Source organism: Callorhinus ursinus, unplaced genomic scaffold (genome assembly GCF_003265705.2).
Source record: "Callorhinus ursinus isolate GAN/ISIS: 27379988/994484 unplaced genomic scaffold, GSC_fseal_2.0 scaffold5, whole genome shotgun sequence".
NCBI lineage: Eukaryota > Metazoa > Chordata > Mammalia > Carnivora > Otariidae > Callorhinus > Callorhinus ursinus.
This window is the reverse complement of record NW_027397067.1, coordinates 64973294-64980789: the sequence shown is the minus strand read 5'-3', so window position 1 is coordinate 64980789 and position 7496 is coordinate 64973294. Positions and strand designations below refer to the sequence as shown.

General features: G+C 40.3%; 1 pseudogene; it reads left to right on the top strand.

Annotated features, from left to right (window-relative positions):
• Nucleotides 1-2990: 2990 nt before the first annotated feature.
• LOC112822986 (metalloendopeptidase OMA1, mitochondrial-like) lies at nucleotides 2991-4572 on the top strand (annotated as a pseudogene).
• Nucleotides 4573-7496: the final 2924 nt, after the last annotated feature.

The window sequence follows — 7496 nt, the reverse complement described above, 5'->3', positions numbered from 1 at the left end:
AATCTGTCAAAGATCTGTGAAGAAAGTAAGCCTGCAATGCCACTGACTCAAGTCATCCCCAAGGATTCTCTGCAGGAAGTTCTAAAGAATTCCAGAAACATAGATTTAAAAGCACTTTGCAGATTAAAGTCCAGGTTTGGTGTGCAGTCGTAAACACAGAGGGTCATAGAGGAAGGGGATGGGGGAGAAGGAAAGGAAGGAGGAGGGGGAGGACAATGCGGAGGGGGCGGAGGAAGGGGAGGAGGAAGAGAAGGAGGGGAAGGAGGGAGACAGGGGAGGGGAAGGGAAGGGGGAGGGGAGGGACGAAAAAGCCTATTAGAAAATAAAAGTTGCTAGGGAGGAGATGGCAAAGAGGGATATAGATCTGAGGCAAATCTTTCTGTGGCCATAGACAGGTATTTCAAAGTGGTCTCCCAATTTTATCTTTGGCCTCATGTGGTCAGTTCTACAATCAGTTGGCCATTTTTTACAAGGACATTGTTGGTTTTAACCATGTCGTAACTATATGATCGCAAACGTAGGTGGTTGTAACGTAGTCTGAAGGAGAGACAGAGACTGTGGAAGACTCCATGCAAATTTCAACTAATGCATCACAAGGATTGGTCCTACTCAAGTTAGCAATACCCAAAACACAACTTTATCATAAGTACTGCTTAGCGTATTTTGCTCCAGCAGTCATGAGTTGGTTATATTTCCCAGGGCACACATTTTGTTGCGGGCGTCTGTTCCTTGGTGAGTGCTGATCCTTCCTTCTGACAGGCCCATCTCTACCTTCACCCCCTAGTCTTCCTTCCCAGTGTAACTTAAACTTAACATTCTTCAGGAAACCTCTCAACACTCGGGTTCCCTCAACCTCACTCTCCTCCACGTGCCTCTACGCTTCCTCTGTATCTTGGATGAAATGATACAGCTATACTCTCACACTGAAGTGTAAGCTCTTTATCCAACTGCTGCTTATTTTCAAATAATGAGTTCTTTTGGAGCTCTTTTTTAGTGTCTTTACTCCCCAGTACTTGTTCACCATGCCTGGCCCATGATAGGTATTATAAACGTTCGCTGAATTCACTAATGAATAGGTGAGTTTATTTCAAACTGTCTTGAACTTTTCAGGTAATCTTGCAAAAAAACATCAAGGTGAGAGTAAGCATAATTTGAATGTTGGTATTCTATTTAACTTGTATAAGAGAAATGAAATGCTGTGGTCAGATCTCTGGTGGCTTTGTATTCCTGATTCAACCCGGTCACGAAGAGGGAACACACAAAATGGACATTTTTTTTTCCAAACATCTTGGAAATTAGCCCAAGAGCCAAATGTTTTATTTTAATGGTACGTTTCTTCTCTCATACCACAACTAGTAAACATTTCAGATCACACATACACACAATGTTTGTTTGTATTTACTATAATTCCCTATGCAACTCCAGATGCTTGGACCATTTAGGCATCTAATACATGTTTGATGAATTAAGGAATAAATGAAAGAACACTTGAATAAAATGAGCTAAGATTCTGACATCCATTAGCAAGCTGTTACCAGTTTTCATCTGCCTCGTTTGAATGGAGTCCATCCATTTGGAGAGAGGGAATGGAAAAATGTGCTACAAATAACCAATGTGTTCAATGACTTTGAATCAATATTTAAAATATAATCACCTGTAAAACATTTGGTACCCCAGGAGGTCCTGACTCCAGGTCTGTACCAACATTGCCATGTGAGATTAACTTTTGGCCAGTAAGATTGCGCTCGGTCCCTCCCACATTAATGTAATATATTCTGACTTCATGATGCACGAACCTGAGTTTCTTCAGGTCCTGAGTAGTCCAAGAAGACTCTGACATGATTATACATGAGGCTGGATATACAATATGTGTACATCCCAGGCAGCTTTTACTTTGCTGTCTTTGTAGGCAGACGTCCTCTCAAAGTCTTAATTTAAAGAAATTTTTGTCTCTTTAATTTTCAGGGAAAGTTGTTGGGGGTGGGAGAATCATCTTCCATGCCCCAGGCAAAGGACCTCCGGCTCCATACTTATGTCCCACTCTATATTCAAAAGTCTGTGAGTGCAGAACTTCTTAGAAGAGGGCGTCATTCAGCATTATTCGGAAGTGGAGCATGTCTCATAGTGTAGAAGTGGTAAAGACTCTCACTCAACACCTCAAGTAGTTTATCAAATGTTTCTTCCAACTGTATCCCACGCCCACCAGAGAATGCTGGCAAAGTAAGCCTTCTCCACCTACTTCCACTCCCCACTACCTTCCTAAATTATTTCCCTGATCAGTATCAGGGTGACATGCCATGTCTGAGCATACATTTACACAGCAGCTTATAACTCACAGAGCTTCCATCTGCATTACCTGAAGAGAAGCTCACAAGTCTTAAAAGGGCTGGTCAGACTGATTTCTAGGGAAGTTGAGGCTTAGAACTTTCAAGATTTAGGAAAGTTTAGCCTGGGTGGCTCAAATGGTTAAGAGTCTGCCTTCAGCTCAGGTCATGATCTCCAGGTCCTGGGACTGAGCCCCATGTCCAGCTCCCAGCTCAGCGGGGAGTCTGCTTCTCCCTCTGCCTCTACCCCCTGCTTGTGCTCTGTCTGTCTCTCTCTCTCAAATGAATAAATAAAATCTTAAAAAAAAAAAGATTTAAGAAAGGATGGATAATGAAAATGGGGGGCATTGTGCCTTGAACCTGTTTGATTTCTAGATCAAGGCTAATTGATTTCACCACAGTGCTCTAATGAGCATTTAAGAAACGATTTTGCTGGCTCGTGCATTCTTTCCTTCACCATATTTACAAAGCATCTACTATTTGCATGTATTGTCCCTGGTGTTGGTTTTATAATAGTAACAAGTTATAGTCCTTTCCCTCATTGAGTTTATAGCAGGGGAGAAAAAGAGGCAATTGCAATACTAACTAACTGCAAGCGAACAAACACGGTCACTAATTGGAAGGAATCCTCTTGACTTTTGCCGCTGCTAGGATAATCAAGCAAGGATGACCTTCATCTATGACCTGCAGTCTGCTACTAAGTTGTGGGTTTGTTTGTTTTCTGCTATAAATCTCTGACCAACTGGAGAAAATGTAACACATTGGCTGTAACCTCACTGGACTGCCATCAAGTACAAATTAACCACATAGTAAATAAGTGTCAGGGCCTGGGAGTAAACATTTTACAAGGAAAGGTTGGCTTTTCTGCCTGGAAACTTTCATTTTTATAGGACTTTCAATAACAGAAGAACAGGATGCCTCTGGAGTACCAAAAGAAAGGAAATTTGGATGCTTACCCAAAAATGCACTGCCTAGAATGACTCTTTTTCAAGGCAGCTACTGATAGAAGAAGTTTCAGTCATGCCCTGCTTCATCAGCGTTGGGTGGAGTTCCTGCACTTCGCCATCCCACCACGTCTGGCTCCTGTCCTGTTGGTAATTCTCAAATCAGGGCAGAACATCTTTGCCATCATTGTACATATGCAGGGGCATAAGGGAATGGTGGTGAGCACTTCCACCGAAGGAGAAGGTAAGGAAGAAAAAAAAAAAAGGAAGTTTTTCTTTGGGTTGAGTAGTTGTGGATTACTATTTGTAGTGTTTTATTTTACTCACGTGGAATATTTTACTCGCATGGACGTGAGTCCAACACAGGAAGGAGCAAGCTACTCTTATTGACAAAAGAACATTTGAGACCTTCGTCAGAACTGGAATATGAAGCATGAATGGAAGAATTTTTAAGTTAACTTAAGTGCTAACTAAGTTAACTTTTAAGTGCTAACTAAGAAAGCCACCCAAGAGCAGACTGTTAAAGAAGTGCATTATCATCTCATTGAACACAAGAAAGATACCCCAGGGGTCTCTGAGAGCCATTGGATCACTCAAGTGGTTGATTGCTCAGATATCAATCCTTCTGTGATTCCAATTTTAGTGTATGTGCTGCCAAAGTGAGCACTGCCTTTGTGATTCCAAATGGACACGTATTTATCTTCCCTGGGCTTTTGAGTAGTGTAACTGACGTTCACCAACTGGCCTTTCTTCTGGGCCAAGCAAGTGCATGCGGTACCTGGGCAAGCTGCGGAAAAGCCTAGCTGGGTTAATTTACTGGACTTCTTAGGTCTGATTTTTCTCACAATGATTCGGGCCATTTGTTCTGGAGATAATTTGGCCCTTTGGGGACAGTAGTGACAGTCTCAATAGCAGGAATATAGGTTTCGACCATACAGTAGAACACTGGAGGCGAAAGCTGACAATATCGGACTTCAGCTTGCTGCAAAGATCTCTGCGGGGATAAGGGCCAGTTCGGTGTTTGGGCGGTGGATGGGATCTACAGATAGCTTCCGCGGTCATCCCAAATTGCCAGAATGGTTGTCCACACACTCTTCTCTTGGAAATGAACCTGAATACTTGAATAGATTCCTATCTCGGACTCTTTAAAATTAGAGAGATCTGTAATTGCCCATTACCTTCTGGACCAGACTCGATTACTATTCGAATTCAGTGTGAACCATTTTCTTGAAGAATCAGAGAAAGAAGACCTAAATATCCCTGTTAAGAAACAGAAAATGGATACCTTTCCCATTCAAAAATAGAAGTAAATACTGTTTATATATATATATATATATAGTTGAGAAAATGACTGGAAGTTGAATTAAAATTTTTGAGATGCTGGAAATAGGAATGCAGCAATCTATCATTTTTATGTTACTTAAAAAAAAAAAAGACGTTTGGGGGCGCCCGGGTGACTCAGTTGGTTAAGTGGCTGCCTTCGGCTCAGGTCATGATCCCAGGGTCCTGGGATTGAATCCCACGTCCGGCTCCCTGCTCAGCAGAGAGCCTGCTTCTCCTTCTCCCTCTGCCTGCCACTCTGCCTGTTTACGCTCTCTCTATCTCTCTGTCAAATAAATAAATAAAATCTTAAAAAAAGAGAGGTGTTTGAAATGAAAATAAAAATGGATATTTGGGGGTCAAATCATGTATATTACCATTATCTAAATACTACTAGATATTTATCTTTCATGAGACATCAGTTATTTTCTTTTAAAATATCTTCAACGAGGAAAATGTCACTGAACAAATTTATATTACACATTTTTAAAAAAACCACTAATTGCATCCCTACTCTGTGCAAGTGATTACTCTCAAGACTTGTGGGGAAAAGTAAACTAGAAAGCCATCCATTCTTGCAGAAATCAAGGATGTTAACTCAGTGGTTGTGAAAAATCAAACAGCTCAGCCCCTAGCCTCCATGAGGAGTATGCCATAGGCCTGGCACACGGATGGAGGAAAAGCTGAAGATACCTTGGAGTATTGGCTTAATATTTAAGAAAACATTTAAGATTAAGTCTTTTAATCAATTATCAGACAACCTCATTGAAACCATACTACTTCAAGAGGCCATATTTATCGTTTAATTGGGAGTTCTTACCAGAACCTGTTTTTCCTTATGTCTTTTGTTTGCCAAATTCCTTTTGCATGACTTTTCAATGGATGGTAGCTATTCTCTCTCGATGTGCCCAGAGGGGGAAATATCATTCCTACACCTTTTCTTTATATATATATATATATATATTTATTTATTTATTTATTTTCCTATGTGCAGGAGTAACATGTTTATTTTAGAAATTCTGGATAATATAACAAAAAAGTGAGAATTGGTACCTAAAAATTCTTCCACAGTAACTGGCCCATTATCTGGTCTACGACTCAAGGGATCTCAGCCCTACAAAAAGCTAAAAACGGTCTCCTTTTGGCAAGCCAGGAGCAGAAACAAGCTAGGGGATCTCAGAATTAGAAAAAAAAAAAAAAAAAAAGATGTTTCTGCAGTGATAGGCAGGCCAGACCAAACCCAGAGAAGTAAACAATATTTATTGGTTCTTGCTATCTATAAGCAAGCTAATAAAGGCAATTAGATATTTCTGGCAGGCAGAAGTTGAAATTATAACCCCCAAGGATATACAGAATCTCCACATAAAGTTTTTTTTTAAGTCGTAATATAATTTGGGACTATTTTATTAACCACACACTAAGAAGTTCTTTGTGTATTAATCAGCAGCTCTTCTTGTGCTCATGTAAATAAACAGGCAAATAAAACACCAAATGAATCATACTGATTCAGAAGATTTGTTAAGTTAGTAAATTCTGTCAAATCCTTGCCTTAAGGCAAGAACTTGAACACAAGTGAAACTAATATTTTGCCCTGCCCTCATCAGGAGTCAGGATAACCTTACATACTATGTGACAGAGTTAGAGGGGAACCCTTGCGTTCTGGATCAAACCAAAACAAAGTAAAGCAAACAAAATAAGCAACACAGAAAAGTATCACTATGTCCATCACTAGTGCTCATATAAATGTAACCTTGAGCCCCTTCCTATAAATTTCTGTCTCCCTAATGAAAACAACTTTATCCATTGCAGATATGACAGTTAAGCAAAAATAATTGCTGTTTTTTCCTCCATAAGAATAAAATCTATAATCTTTGTAATCCATGTAAGATCTTTTTTTTCCTTTAAATTTTATCTGTATTGAAACTGTCTGGCATCTTTCATGTTGCAATCACAAAATTAAAAGTTTTTAGAAGTGGAAAAGTATTCAAAGATTATGGACCAAAAAAAGTGTCCGGCATAGGACCCCAAGTCATTTATGCATTTGTCATATGTTTATTGAGCACCTTCTCTGTACCAGGCACTAGGGATGAATCTATAAACAAAAAGTGAACAAATCATGGGGCACAGTCTAAGGAGATAAAGATGAAGCATGGTGGCATTTCCAAACAGAAGGTTAGGAAACGTCTCAGATAAAGTAAATTCTGAACAGAGATGTAAATAAAATGAACAAGTTAGATGAGCAGAAACATAGGGAGGAGATGTCTAGGCTAGTGAAGGGAACATCCAAATCCCTGAGGACTTTGCCATGTTGAAGGAACAGTATGGAGACCAGCATGGCCAGGCCAGAATGAGCTCAAATTGGTCTAACTTGACATGAGGCCAGACAAGCAAGAAGGGCCAGATCACATAGAGCTCTGCAGGTCACAGACATGATTTTAGATTTTCTTCAGCTGTAACGAGCCACACACGCCAGCGCTAGTGCTTTTTTCCAATGATGACAAAGTGATTAGTTAATTAATGCCCCAGCTTGCTCAGGCCTTGGTAAACTCTGAAGTATATTCTATATACTCTTCCCAAGTGTCCTCGCAGGATTGAATTCCAGTTGTCCACAGTGACAAATGTCTACATAACTCACCTTATTGTGGTTTCTTTCTTTCTTTTTTAAATTTTTTTTATTATGTTATGTTAGTCACCATATGGTACATCATTCGTTTTTGATGTAGTGATCTATGATTCATTGTTGGCATATAACGCCCACTGCTCTATGCAGTACGTGCCCTCCTTAATACCCATCACCGGGCTAACCCCTTCCCCCCCATGCCCCTCCCCTCTAGAACCCTCAGTTTGTTTCTCAGAGTGTCTAGTCTCTCATGGTTCGTCTCCCCCTCTGATTCCCCCCCCTTCATTT